At 42.1% G+C, this 14,034-nt stretch overlaps 1 protein-coding gene across 1 annotated transcript in view; it reads right to left on the reverse strand.

Moving 5' to 3' along the window:
- Positions 1-12,881, reverse strand: part of LOC118361264 (protein FAM53B-like) — a 47,371-nt gene extending 34,490 nt beyond the window's left edge. Inside the window, exon 1 of the mRNA XM_035741061.2 lies at positions 12,735-12,881. The gene's annotated coding sequence lies outside the window, so the exon portion shown is untranslated. The remainder of the gene's footprint in view (positions 1-12,734) is intronic.
- Positions 12,882-14,034: the final 1,153 nt, after the last annotated feature.

Here is a 14,034-nt window from a genome sequence, read left to right on the forward strand (position 1 = left end):
CATCAAAACTTTGTTCATTTGCACAATGTATCTTGTTCACATTCACTTGTAAATGTCCAAACTCACCAAAAATGACATTTGCCCATATTACATTTGGTAGCTCATACAGTCAAAAGTTTGGACACCTACTCATGCAAGAGTTATTCTTTATTTGTACTATTTTCTACATTGTAGAATAATAATAAAGACATTGAAACTACGACAAAACACGGAATATGGAGTCATGCAGTAACCAAAAAAGTGTTAAACATATCAAAATATATTTTATATTTGAGATTCTTCAAAGCCACCCTTTGCCTTGATGACAGCTTTGCTCATTTTTTTTGGGGGGGGGGGTGGTTATCACAGTGATGTGTGCATGCCAGTGCGGTGTGTACAAAATGCCAGTGCTGAATTCTTGTCCCAGTCCGTCCCTGGAGAATGCAGTGCAAGAACAACACTGGAAACTTTACACCATGCAGACCGGAGTTCTCTTTCAGCCAAAGTCAATGTATGGGATGTCAACGTACACACTTTTTGGGGACGTGCATTCATTGAAAGTCTAGACAGAAACACCGTCCTTCATCTCTCTCAGGTTCGGTCCACAAGGAAATATAACTACATTGAACCCTGACTTATTGAACCCAACAGTCTTCAGTAGTCTCCTTTCTTTGTCCATCTCAACATAAGGCCTCTCACCAATCAGTGGTAATGATGAAAATACAAAGAAGACATTTAAAACTAGTGATGAGACACAAACAGAAAGATGTGGCGATGTGCTTCGGGGCTTTAAAAAAAATGCTTCCCTTCTGAAAATGCTGTTCAACTGAAACCACATCTTATCATTGACAGGGGACAGGGGGTTGGGGGTTTCTCTGGTGTCAGAATGGCTCCTATTTTCTCACTAGCCGGTCTCAGACTCTGTGGGTTTCGAGATGCAACATTTACAAATGCATCATGTAAATTACATAAACTCAGCAAAAAAAGAAACGTCCCTTTTTCAGGATGTTCTTAAAAATCCAAATAACTTCACAGATCTTCAGTGAAAAGGGTTTAAATACTGTTTCCCATGTTTGTTCAATGAACCATAAACAATCAATGAACATGCACCTGTGGAACGGTCGTTAAGACACTAACAGCTTACAGACGGTAGGCAATTAAGGTCACTTAGGACACTAAAGAGGCCGTTCTATTGACTCTGCGTGAACGTGCCTTAGGCATGCTGCAAGGAGGCATGAAGACTGCAGATGTGGCCAGGGCAATAAATTGCAATGTCCTTATGATGAGACGCCTAAGACAGCGCTACAGGGAGACAGGATGGACAGCTGATCGTCCTCGCAGTGGCACACCACATGTAACACCTGCACAGGATCGGTACATCCAAGCATCACAGGTACAGGATGGCAACAACAACTGCCCGAGCTACACCCAGAACGCACAATCCCTCTATCAGTGCTCTGTCTGTATCGCAATAGGCTGAGAGAGGCTGGACTGAGGGCTTGTAGGCCTGTTGTAAGGCAGGTCCTCACAGGCAACAATGTCGCCTATGGGCAGAAACCCACCGTCGCTGGACCAGACAGGACTGGCAAAAAGTGCTCTTCACTGACGAGTAGCGGGTTTTGTCTCACAAGGGGTGATGGTCGGATTCACATTTATCATCGAAGGAATGAGCGTGACAACGAGGCCTGTACACTGGAGCGAGATCGATTTGAAGGTAGACGGTCCGTCATGGTCTGGGGCGGTGTGTCACAGCTGGGGCGGTGTGTCACATCGGACTGAGCTTGTTGTCATTGCAGGAAATCTCAAAGCTGTGCCTTACAGGGAAGGCGTCCTCCTCCCTCATGTGGTACCCTTCCTGCAGGCTCATCTTGACATGACCCTCCAGCATGACAATGCCACCAGCCATACTGCTCGTTCTGGGACCTGTTGGATCGGAGGGTGATGGCGAGGGCCATTCCCCCCAGAAATGTCCGGGAACTTGCAGGTGCCTTGGTGGAAGAGTGGAGTAACATCTCACAGCAAGAACTGGCAAATCTGGTGCAGTCCATGAGGAGGAGATGCACTGCAGTACTTAATGCAGCTGGTGGCCACACCATATACTGACTGTTACTTTTTATTTTGACCCCCCCTTTGTTCAGGGAGACATTATTCCATTTCTGTTAGTCACATGTCTGTGGAACTTGTTCAGTTTATGTTTCAGTTGTTGAATCTTGTTATGTTCATACAAATATTTACAATTGTTAAGTTTGCTGAAAATAAACGCAAATGACAGTGAGAGGACGTGTGTTTATATACACACAGAAACGCGAGGGGAACCGGTGAACATTACTATTTGTTTGAACTCAGCTCACAGACTGACGTGGTGGGCGAAGCAGAGCAGTTATGACTGAAGTTCACACAGATAGAGTTAAAAGGTTGTCGTTAAAATGAAATGTGTGCAACACAGAGGCACAGACAGGCATGGCTAACAATCCTTTTTTTCCTGGAGGCTTTGCATAATGCCTTAGGCCAAGGAACCACAGAAAGAAAGAGGTGGAGAGATATAAAGTGAGAGAGTGAGAGGGTTACAGAGAGAGAGGGAGAGAATGGAACAGTGCCTTGCTCACAGGCACGCAGCTGCCCACTCAGAGAATGGAGGGCCTCACACACAAAGGTCTTGCAAATGTGTGCGTCTTAAACACACACAGTGATCCCCTTTAAAAACCTACTTGGTTTAATTACCTCCATAAATTACTACAGCTACCCCATGTCCAATACAAGTCCCTCTTGTCTGCCTACCGCCTGTCTAGCTATCTGAGACAACCCTGTTCAACTTGACTGTGTTTCACATGCAGATTCCAGCATAGGCCTTTCAGGTTTTACTGTGCTAAAAAGAAGAATTTGAATCAAGGACACCCATTTTTAACACGACAGTGGATAGTTTGGGAGATCATGCTTGTCATGCAAATCTACTTTGCAGGGCCATGCACAAGACCTTTCAGGGGGCAGGTGCTTGCTCAAGCAAAAAAATGTAAATACATATCTCAAAATTCATACGGACTAATGACAAATTGTAAGCAAGCTAGTTACGGTGCCACCTAAAGACCTAATTGACATTAGGAAAAGAGGGTGGGCTGATCATTGATGATAGATTTTTTTTATGATTGTGATTTATCTTCAATGCTCTTAAATAATAACTTAATAATACAGTGCCTTGCGAAAGTATTCGGCCCCCTTGAACATTGCGACCTTTTGCCACATTTCAGGCTTCAAACATAAAGATATAAAACTATTTTTTTGGTAAGAATCAACAACAAGTGGGACACAATCATGAAGTGGAACGACATTTATTGGATATTTCAAACTTTTTTAACAAATCAAAAACTGAAAAATTGGGCGTGCAAAATTATTCAGCCCCCTTAAGTTAATACTTGTAGCGCCACCTTTTGCTGCGATTACAGCTGTAAGTCGCTTGGGGTATGTCTCTATCAGTTTTGCACATCGAGAGACTGAAATATTTTCCCATTCCTCCTTGCAAAACAGCTCGAACTCAGTGAGGTTGGATGGAGAGCATTTGTGAACAGCAGTTTTCAGTTCTTTCCACAGATTCTCGATTGGATTCAGGTCTGGACTTTGACTTGGCCATTCTAACACCTGGATATGTTTATTTTTGAACCATTCCATTGTAGATTTTGCTTTATGTTTTGGATCATTGTCTTGTTGGAAGACAAATCTCCGTCCCAGTCTCAGGTCTTTTGCAGACTCCATCAGGTTTTCTTCCAGAATGGTCCTGTATTTGGCTCCATCCATCTTCCCATCAATTTTAACCATCTTCCCTGTCCCTGCTGAAGAAAAGCAGGCCAAAACCATGATGCTGCCACCACCATGTTTGACAGTGGGGATGGTGTATTCAGGGTGATGAGCTGTGTTGCTTTTACGCCAAACATAACGTTTTGCATTGTTGCCAAAAAGTTCAATTTTGGTTTCATCTGACCAGAGCACCTTCTTCCACATGTTTGGTGTGTCTCCCAGGTGGCTTGTGGCAAACTTTAAACAACACTTTTTATGGATATCTTTAAGAAATGGCTTTCTTCTTGACACTCTTCCATAAAGGCCAGATTTGTGCAATATACGACTGATTGTTGTCCTATGGACAGAGTCTCCCACCTCAGCTGTAGATCTACGCAGTTCATCCAGAGTGATCATGGGCCTCTTGGCTGCATCTCTGATCAGTCTTCTCCTTGTATGAGCTGAAAGTTTAGAGGGACGGCCAGGTCTTGGTAGATTTGCAGTGGTCTGATACTCCTTCCATTTCAATATTATGCTTGCACAGTGCTCCTTGGGATGTTTAAAGCTTGGGAAATCTTTTTGTATCCAAATCCGGCTTTAAACTTCTTCACAACAGTATCTCGGACCTGCCTGGTGTATTACTTGTTCTTCATGATGCTCTCTGCGCTTTTAACGGACCTCTGAGACTATCACAGTGCAGGTGCATTTATACGGAGACTTGATTACACACAGGTGGATTGTATTTATCATCATTAGTCATTTAGGTCAACATTGGATCATTCAGAGATCCTCACTGAACTTCTGGAGAGAGTTTGCTGCACTGAAAGTAAAAGGGCTGAATAGTTTTGCACGCCCAATTTTTCAGTTTTTGATTTGTTAAAAAAGTTTGAAATATCCAATAAATGTCGTTCCACTTCATGATTGTGTCCCCTTGTTGTTGATTCTTCACAAAAAATACAGTTTTATATCTTTATGTTTGAAGCCTGAAATGTGGCAAAGGTCGCAAAGTTCAAGGGGGCCGAATACTTTCGCAAGGCACTGTATCTATTTTTATTTGTTTAACCTTTATTTAGCTTGGCAAGTTAAGAAAAAATTCTTATATAGAATGACGGCCTACTGGGGATGAGGGGGTTAACTGCCTTGTTCAGGGGCAGAACGGTAGATTTTTACCTTGTCAGTTTGGGGATTCGATCCAGCAACCTTTCGGTTACTGGCACAACACTCTAACCACTAGAAATATTCATATTATTCTATATGGCTGGCTGGCTAGTGGCTTGTGTGGAAGGTTTTAGGTTATAATGATTAGCTAGAGTCTAGACTACCTGTGTTGCTGTTGTCGACTGAGTTGGGTTGCTGTTGCCGGATGGAGTTGGGTCGGTGCTAGGGTTATTGATGCAGGCTCTCCTCTCCGTCTTTCTGCCACGCTTGTCAGCCAACCAGACTGAATATTAATGATGTAAATAATATGGTATCAAGTGTTGTGCTGCTGTGAGAGTACTGTTGATATTTAAATTAGGTAGCTAGCTACACACAGTTATCCAGTGACCACATCTCAAGCCTTGCATGTTTGGATACCGGGCGTGCTCAATCTCAGTAGCCTACAGAGCAGACTGGGAAAAAGATTTGAGCTCTGTACATGATAGACCAACAGGCGCAATCAACGGATCAACGTCTTGGAAATGTCACAACGACTTGCAGGCAATAGGTTCAGAACAGTAACAACAAAATGTTATTATATATACATTGTATATACAGTGGGGCAAAAAAGTATTTAGTCAGCCACCAATTGTGCAAGTTCTCCCACTTAAAAATATGAGAGAGGCCTGTAATGTTCATCATAGGTACACTTCAACTATGACAGACAAAATGAGAGAAAGAAAAATACAGAAAATCACATTGTAGGACTTTTAATGAATTTATTTGCAAATTATGGTGGAAAATAAGTATTTGGTCACCTACAAACAAGCAAGACCAGTAACTTCTTCTTTAAGAGGCTCCTCTGTGCTCCACTCGTTACCTGTATTAATGGCACCTGTTTGAACTTGTTATCAGTATAAAAGACACCTGTCCACAACCTCAAACAGTCACACTCAAAACTCCACTATGGCCAAGACCAAAGAGCTGTCAAACGACACCAGAAACAAAATTGTAGACCTGCACCAGGCTGGTAAGACTGAATCTGCAATAGGTAAGCAGCTTGGTTTGAAGAAATCAACTGTGGGAGTAATTATTAGGAAATGGAAGACATACAAGACCACTGATAATCTCCCTTGATCTGGGGCTCCACGCAAGATCTCACCCCGTGGGGTCATAATGATCACAAGAACGGTGAGCAAAAATCCCAGAACCACACGGGGGGACCTAGTGAATGACCTGCAGAGAGCTGGGACCAAAGTAACAAAACCTACCATCAGTTACACACTACGTCGCCAGGGACTCAAATCCTGCAGTGCCAGACGTGTCCCCCTGCTTAAGCCAGTACATGTCCAGGCCCATCTGAAGTTTGCTAGAGAGCATTTGGATGATCCAGAAGAAGATTGGGAGAATGTCATATGGTCAGATGAAACCAAAATATAACTTTTTGGTAAAAACTCAACTCGTCGTGTTTGGAGGACAAAGAATGCTGAGTTGCATCCAAAGAACACCATACCTACTGTGAAGCATGGGGGTGGAAACATCATGCTTTGGGACTGTTTTTCTGCAAAGGGACCAAGACAACTGATCCGTGTAAAGGAAAGAATTAATGGGGCCATGTATCGTGAGATTTTGAGTGAAAACCTCCTTCCATCAGCAAGGGCATTGAAGATGAAACGTGGCTGGGTCTTTCAGCATGACAATGATCCCAAACACACCGCCCGGGCAACGAAGGAGTGGCTTCGTAAGAAGCATTTCAAGGTCCTGGCTTCCAGTTGAAGCTCGCATCCGCTACAAGACCATGGTGCTTGCCTACGGGCTGTGAGGGAACGGCACCTCAGTACCTCCAGGCTCTGATCAGGCCCTACACCCAAACAAGGGCACTGCGTTCATCCACCTCTGGCCTGCTCGCCTCCCTACCACTGAGGAAGTACAGTTCCCGCTCAGCCCAGTCAAAACTGTTCGCTGCTCTGGCCCCCCCAATGGTGGAACAAACTCCCTCACGACGCCAGGACAGCGGAGTCAATCACCACCTTCCGGAGACACCTGAAACCCCACCTCTTTAAGGAATACCTAGGATAGGATAAGTAATCCTTCTCACCCCCCCTTTAAGATTTAGATGCACTATTGTAAAGTGACTGTTCTACTGGATGTCATAAGGTGAATGCACCAATTTGTAAGTCGCTCTGGATAAGAGCATCTGCTAAATGACTTAAATGTAAATGTAAATGTCCTGGAGTGGCCTCGCCAGTCTCCAGATCTCAACCCCATAGAAAATCTTTGGAGGGAGTTGAAAGTCCGTGTTGCCCAGCAACAGCCCCAAAACATCACTGCTCTAGAGGAGCTTTGCATGGAGGAATGGGCCAAAATACCAGCAACAGTGTGTGAATACTTACAGAAAATGTTTGACCTCTGTCATTGCCAACAAAGGGTATATAACAAAGTATTGAGATAAATAAGTATTTGGTCAATAACAAAAGTTTTCCACCATAATTTGCAAATAAATTAATTAAAAATTAATTTCTGGATTCCCCCCTCATTTTGTCTGTCATAGTTGAAGTGTACCTATGATGAAAATTACAGGCCTCTCATCTTTCTAAGTGGGAGAACTTGCACAATTGGTGGCTGACAAAATACTTTTTTTGCCCCACTGTATATACCACCACCCAAAAGGGCAAAGGGGCATGTACAGGGCACAGGTTGACTTATCTACACATGTGCATGCTTCATGACAGAAACATAGACAGAGATTCCTTAAATGAGGCCTCCTCCTCTGCAAGATTTTAAACAAACCAAGTTGTCCTTTACCCTGAAAGTGCATACAACTAAATTAGACACAGCATAGTTGTTTGATAACAACAGATTGTCTGGAAAGGTTTGAGGAAGTGTTGTGGAAATTCTTACACAGGTACAGCAGTTGTCTTATACATAGAGAAGTTATATTTGCATGATTTAGCATAATGAATTCATCATTACCATTTTGTTTAATTCATGTGACCGACCAATACTGGTTCATAACACGTGACAGACTAACACCTCACGAGGCTTCTTCTCTCTAAGCTGAGACCTTCAAAACTGAGATATCTTTCGTTCTCAAAACAAAAGTCTAGGCGTACTGCCAAATTGCAGCTACTGATAGTGAGGATTCGATCAGTCAGTCACTTGCATGAGCATAGAAAACGGTTACTAGAAAAGCACATGAATAGAACACAGAAATGTGTTATTAGAAAAGCAGAAACATTATAAATGTCCAGCAAAGAAGATATGATCTTCAATCATTGTGAAACTAAACAATGCTGAGTATCACAGCTTTCTTTGGCTATCACAAGCAAGTCAAAGATTAGTTATCACAACTGTGTGTACCACCATAGCTAAGAAGTATGAACCAACACATAATAAACTGTTGTCCTGAACAAACAGCCCCTAGACTGTCTCAGACACACACAGGGCTGGTGGCCTACCCATATCAACATCCCCTTTGCATTTAGACACTAGAGCTGGGCATCTGAGTCAATCCAAGCCTGACTTTGCACCTAGTTTGCCAGTTGAACTGAGATTAGTTTTCAAGTGAATGAGTAAATTCCCTCCTGGCTGCACGTAAGAAGGGGAAAGGTCAACTATGAACATGGGGCATTCACTAAAACCAGTATTATTTTTTGCCAATAACCACCTTAGTAAACCTAGAGAGAGCAGGTGAGGTGAGAACAGATACACAGTTACACTGTAAGCATTCTATGGAATTTCAGGCCATCCTGATACAAAACCAGTCCTGCCTGGAATTTAGTGCCTGATGTCTGCAAATATCAACCATCTCTCCCTCAACATAACCAGAAGGGAAAAAACAAATACTCCTAACAATAACTTCCCTAGTCCCAAAGGAAACGACCCTGACAAACCCATAGTCAAAGTGTACCATTGTCAGTTGTACTTTAATTCAGTGTACCCAAACATTCTGTAGCCCCCCAATTACATTACAAACTCCAACCATGATACAAAATAAGACTCCAAAAACAATGCAATCTAACAATACAGCAACACTTTGATTGTTTTGTTTAGACATTAGAGGAGAAGTTTCATTGTCTGAACTGAATTGTTAGATTGAATTGAATGAGCACACCATTCAGACCAACTTTGTTCAAGTTTCATTTGAAGAGTTTTCTGAAAAGTCTAGGGGTTGCATTCCATTCAGCAACAAAAACAAAGAACAAAGTGACTCATATCAAGATATACCCGCTGCACCCATCCTCTGCTAAACCACAACGAGAAGACTGAAATATACTGTTGAGTGTGGTGTCTTGCCCAGTGTGTGTGTGTGTGTGTGTGTGTGTGTGTGTGTGTGTGTGTGTGTGTGTGTGTGTGTGTGTGTGTGTGTGTGTGTGTGTGTGTGTGTGTGTGTGTGTGTGTGTGTGTGTGTGTGTGTGTGTGTGTGTGTGTGTGTGTGTGTGTGTGTGTGTGTGCGATAACTCATGGAACACCACAAACGACTATCAATCTCTTCTCAGATCGCCGTGCGGAGGAGTGTGTCAATAAAATGTTATAATAAAGCCACATTACCCTCGACTTACAGTTCCTGAAAACAGACAAGGGTTACAGGCACAAAGCATGACATGAAAGTGGATATTAGGTGTGAAATGGAAGTTAAAAGTCTACATTTCTGGGAAATGAAGGCATGGATACATTTTTCAACGATTTTCCATCCTAAAAATTAGGAATAAGCAAAGGCTTTGATTTCTGGTCACACAGATGGAAAAGGGGTCTTAAAAATCTACTAGAAATCTAAAAGTCTTAAAAGGTATTAGAGATACATCAAACCACAATAATGAAGTGAAGACCCCTGCCAGCTAAAATCAACATAGTTTAGCAAAAACTATATGCCTTCTGTAAGTTTAAGAAATACTGCCTAGTGTCTTGTCAGTGTTACCAAAAACCCACATATTTTATCTCACTCGTGAAGAGTGGAGTATTATGAAGGTTCCCAGAAGTAATAAATAAAGGTAGACCTACAATTTAGTTAGTGTTTTTACTGACAATAATGTTATGAATTATTAAGTGATTACAACGCATCACAAATTGGTAACAGAGTGACCATAAAATCTGTAACAGAATGACTGCAATTGAATTGGCCACAATGGGAAGTAATTTTAGTCACAAACCAAAGTTGCAGTAGAGCACAGTACAGTATAATGAATTTCAGTAGAGTTCAGTACAGTAGAGCACACACACACACACGAGTGATGTAATATACTCGAATGGACTGTACTCTACTTTATCTCATCTCACTTTAAATGCAACTTGGACAAAGTTGGTCTGAATGTTGTGCTCATTCAGTTTCAATACTCTATACTCTACTTTATTTTCTTTACTGTATTCTACTGTGCTCTACTGTACCACCCTCTGCGGGGTCACAAACAAGGGGAAATGGAAAGAGAGCCTGTTATGCGACTTCCGCTTTTGGACGTTAACAAGACACTCCATCTTAACTCCTCCCCCACATTTGCTGGATTGGCTGTGATGTCCAAACTTGAAAAACAGAGATGTTTATTATTGGTACAGATTTGGTCCTGTCTGGGCCAACCACATTTGGTCTTGTTTGGGGGAGGGGCTCATTAGAATTATAGCCAGTGTGTAGCATAATACCCAAACATGTATAGGAGGATATTACATTTTTTTAGCTTTGTGTACTTATTCAGGATACATCACCATGAAGATAATGACATTGATAATTATGCATTTCTTTACATTACAGATCAAGGACCCATGATGTTATTCTGTTACGGTCATTCTGTTGATCCACTTCACTTACTGTAGTTAAATAACCAAAATAGTTTGGTTTCAAACTCAAGGTGTCATGTCATAGCTGATACCCCATTCTTTCTCAGACATCTTTGAATCTCAATTCAAAGTAGATATTTCAGTTTTTGGAAAACGTGGTCACATAGAGAAATGAGGAAGATATTACTGTCATTCTGTTACCAAACTTTGCATCTGCACTGTTCTTCAAGTAAATGTGTTTTTGTAAAATGTTCAGTGGCAATTTTTAAAAGTGGACTTCTGCATATACACTGAGTGTACAAAACATTAAGAGCACCTTCCTAATATTGAGTTACACACACACACACACACACACACACACACACACACACACACACACACACACACACACACACACACACACACACACACACACACACACACACACACACACACACACACACACACACACACACACACACACACACACACACACACGTCTTTTGCGCTCAGAAAAGCCACAATTCCTCAGAGAATGGACTCTACAAGGTGTCGAAAGCATTCCACAGGGATGCTGGCCCATGTTGACTCCAAACCTCACAGCAGTTGTGTCAAGTTGGATGGGTGTCCTTTGGGTGGTGGACCATTCTTGATACAAACAGGAAACTGTTGAGTATGAAAAAAAAACAGCAGTGTTGCAGTTCTTGACACAAACCGGTGTGCCTGGCACCTACTACCATACCCCGTTCAAAGGCACTTAAATATTTTGTCTTGCCCATTCACCCTCTGAATGGAGCACACATAATCCATGTCTCACTGGTCTCAAGGCTTAAAAATCCTTCTTTAACCTGTCTACTCCCCATCATCTACACTGATTGAAGTGGATTTAACAATTTACATCAATAAGGGATAATAGCTTTCACTTGGATTCACCTGGTCAGTCTATGTCATGGAAAGAGCAAGTATTATTTTATTTTATTTGTAAATTGAACCTTTATTTAACAAGGCAAATCAGTTAAAGAACAAATTCTTATTTACAATGAAGACCTACCCCTGGCCAAACTCGAACGACGCTGGGCCAATTGTGCGCTGCCCCATCCGACTCCCAATCACGGCCGGTTGTGATACAGCCTTGATTCGAACGAGGGACTGTAGTGAAGCCTCTTGCACTGAGATGCAGTGCCTCAGACCGCTGCACCACTCGGGAATATTCATAATGTTTTGTACACTCAGTATAGGTGTATGGTTTGTTAAACTTAGCAATCAATGGTTTTTACTTCGCATACATTTTAAAGTGAAAAAGTGAGTCTCAGCATCACTCTGTTACTGTGGAATTGCCCAAACCTCAATGTGTCTGCACAACCATAATAATAGCATATCCAGCTCTACAATCCCCCCTCTGTGTATCTGAGGGTATGCAAGCATGATGAGAGGTAGCCCTAGTGAGGGTGCCTAGGCTAGGTTCAGAGGAGGGGGAGAGAAAAAAGTAGAACTCCACAAGAGTGAGTACGGGTTGGAAAGGGCGAGGGGGGGGGTTGAGTTGAGTCAAGTACAGACAACCGAACCGCGTTACAGAGCTGGAGCCTTGAATACAGTAAGGCTTTTGTCCCAGTGGCCCAACCACTGCGCACAAAGCAAATGATCTATCAATCAACTCCTCTCTATTTTCCTATACGACTACGCGCTGTTCTACTACTGTGGAGTCATGCGCATCAGGCAGCTAGAAAGCAAGCAAGTTAATTTGCACAGAATCGCAACACGGTATTTGCCTTGTTCCTCAATGACATTGTGCAGTTGCCCATTTTAATATAAATAGAACACGATAATCATAATTTATCAAACACCTGCTATTATGAAAGCATGGATAACAAGCAGGCAACACTTCCAAGTTTCTAGACAATATTTGACTTTCTCTAGCCATGAGTTAGCCTAAGAACAATATTGTATGCTTCTTTGAACTTATTGCATGTTAGTTAGCAACGGAAAACATCTCAAGCAAACTTCAGCAATCAATAAACCATTTTGAGCAACAAAGACACCCAAAAGAGGATGAACATACAATGTCATAAGTAAAGATGATACCGGGATTAATGCCTTACTACCTGGCCAGCTGATAGTCTGTCGAGGTTAAGTCATCTTCGATTTCCGCAACAAAGGACCTGCAAAGTATGTGGGTCCTCATGCGCACTGCTGCCGCCACAGTGGGACTGAGCAACTGCATGAAACTCCGTATTCGCTGGCTAGAAGGTTGTAACAAAATCCTCGTTCAGCGAAACCAATTCTCACGCGCGGGGGGGGGGACAATTATTGGTTCCAATTCAGCTTAACCATGCTTATATTGAGAATATTTAATATATTCGGTATGTTTTGTTTTTTTTGCCATTCATTACACATTGTTTTACTTCTAGTTCAATAGAAACTACATCATTTTACTCTCCCCCTCCGTATTGGTATCGTCTACTTGTGTGTCCTTTTCCCCCACAAACTATTCTGAATTTACAACTCCGTAGTAACACTGTTAACAGTAACTAGTTCACTTGGCTTCATGCCCATAGGGGGCAAAGGGGCACTTGCCCCCTCAGATTTGTCATGTAAAAAAAAACACGTAATTTAGTTGTTGTTTCTCTATAATACTACAAGCCACCTAGCAATTTTATGATGTTGGCTTTAGCTAGCCCAGATAGGTTCTCAATCTCCCAACCACAACTAACTACCAAGGAGCCATATCAATTAAGTTAGAGTAGCTTTCTTGTCTATCTTAGCTGGCATGCCTGATGGAAAGGTTTAGAATATAAATAACTAAATGTACTTAAGAAACATTCCTTTCAATCTTTTACCCTGTCTTTAGCAGAGATGCAGAGAACAATATTTACACTGAACAAAAATATAAACGCAACATACAACAGTTTCTAAGATTTTACAGAGTTACAGTTTATATAAGGACATCAGTGAATTAAATAAATGCATTAGGCCCTAATTTATGGATTTCACATGACTGGGAATACATATCTGTTAGTCACCGATACCTTAAAAAAAAGATCAGAAAACCAGTCAGTATCTGGTGTGACCACCATATGACTCATGCAGCGCAACACAGTTGATCAGGCTGTTGCTTGTAACCTGTGGAATATTGTTCCACTCCTCTTCAATGGCTGTGCGAAGTTTCTGGATATTTGTGGGAACTGGAAAACGGTGTTGTGCACGTCGATCCAGAGCATCCCAAACATGCTCAATGGGTGACATGTTTGGTGAGTATGCAGGCAATGGAAGAACTGGGACATTATCAGCTTCCAGGAATCGTGTACAGATCCTTGTGACATGGGGCCGTGCATTATCATGCTGTAACATGAGGCGACAGCAACAGATGAATGGCACAACAATTGACCTTAGGATCTCGTCACG

The sequence above is a fragment of the Oncorhynchus keta genome, chromosome 2 (genome assembly GCF_023373465.1).
Source record: "Oncorhynchus keta strain PuntledgeMale-10-30-2019 chromosome 2, Oket_V2, whole genome shotgun sequence".
Classification (NCBI taxonomy): domain Eukaryota; kingdom Metazoa; phylum Chordata; class Actinopteri; order Salmoniformes; family Salmonidae; genus Oncorhynchus; species Oncorhynchus keta.